Source organism: Oxyura jamaicensis, chromosome 2 (assembly GCF_011077185.1).
Source record: "Oxyura jamaicensis isolate SHBP4307 breed ruddy duck chromosome 2, BPBGC_Ojam_1.0, whole genome shotgun sequence".
In the NCBI taxonomy this organism is placed as follows: Eukaryota; Metazoa; Chordata; class Aves; order Anseriformes; family Anatidae; genus Oxyura; species Oxyura jamaicensis.
The window spans coordinates 65,574,478-65,575,962 of record NC_048894.1 but is presented as its reverse complement, the minus strand read 5'-3'; positions in this window follow the sequence as shown (position 1 = coordinate 65,575,962).

The following is a 1,485-nucleotide window of genomic DNA, read 5'->3' as shown; positions in this document are numbered from 1 at the left end:
AATGCGTATTCAAAACTATTCTTCAGCACTCAGCCAATAGTTATAAGAAACTAATTATACACTTTATTTGCTAGGTACCCTGAAAAACAAAACTAAATAAAAATTGTCAGATGCTTGTAGTTACATGAAAGATTGTTTTCACATAAGATTGAAGTGAATCTGATAGAAAAAGCTGAGATGTTGTTAAAGAAGCAATGCCATGCTATTGCAGAGATTTATTTGGAGGAAAAGTTGTAGAAATATATGTAAAGACTTAAAAAAAAAAAAAAAAAAAAAAAAACAACACGAGACTGTCATAAGTAATTACTAGCCCTTTTTAACACCTACATCAGGAAGATAGTATCTCCTCTTTCTTTCCTCTGTTATGTGTAACATTTCTTGTTATTTTCTACTGTTTAATTGCATTGTGTATTTATACTTCTATGCTTACCATTGTGCATATACTGGCAATAAAATGTACATAACATTACTTTAAAAAGACAACAATGTATACATTCTGGTTTTCTGTTTCATTTGATCACACACTATAAGAAAGATTATAAAGGTGACAAACAAGATGGGTTTAAAAAAAAAATCTTCATGTTTTGTGTGTCCAAATGATGTTCCTTTAGATACTCTGTTAGTAAATTGACTTAGCATTTGAGAACACGGTGTGAATATAGGTATGCTAGACAAAAATGTTTTTTGGAAGTTGCATATTATCTTTAATGGACACCACATTTCCTTCATTTCAGCGGGCTTCTTGATTACTATTTTGTTTATTTGTACACTATTGCATTGCTCGCATTTTATTTTTTAATATGTCAAATATTTTTAGTTTAAGATCTTGTAGTTTACATTTTGATTATACAGAAGAACATTAAAACAAAATCATACACATTCTAAGTTTAATAGTCCCATATATTATTCCTGCTTTTTCTATAGGTAATATTTATTTCAAATGATCATTTCAAGATGACTTTGCTCTCTCTTCTTTTTGAAGATGTTATTTCATACTGAAAAATAAGTTTATTGAAACATACCATATATATTCTGGATGAACGTAATTTTTTATCTGTAAAAAAATGTTGGCAAGAAAAGTTTTTTTCCCCTATGACTGAAAAATTTTGCTCCAGGGGGAGGAGAGGTGATATTTATACAAAGTTTGTCCCTCAGTTATGCTTCTAAGACACCTTTAAATGTTGCAAGTGTGATATCCCATGTACTGAAAATCTAAATGCAATATATTTAAATGAGTATTTTAATTATGATATGACTAGTTCTGTTTCCAACAAAGATGGGACCACTGTATGTGGATAGAACATGTTTGTATTACATGAAGCCAGAAGAATTTGCAACAAAATGTTCACCATTGCAGCCAGTTACCAGATTCACTGCATTGCTTTTTGCCTTCATTTCCTGTACTCCAAATAGACAATAGCTCAATTAAAACTGAGCTATGGTTAATCATGCCTTATGTTTGTACTGGAGGTGGTTTATCTTAAA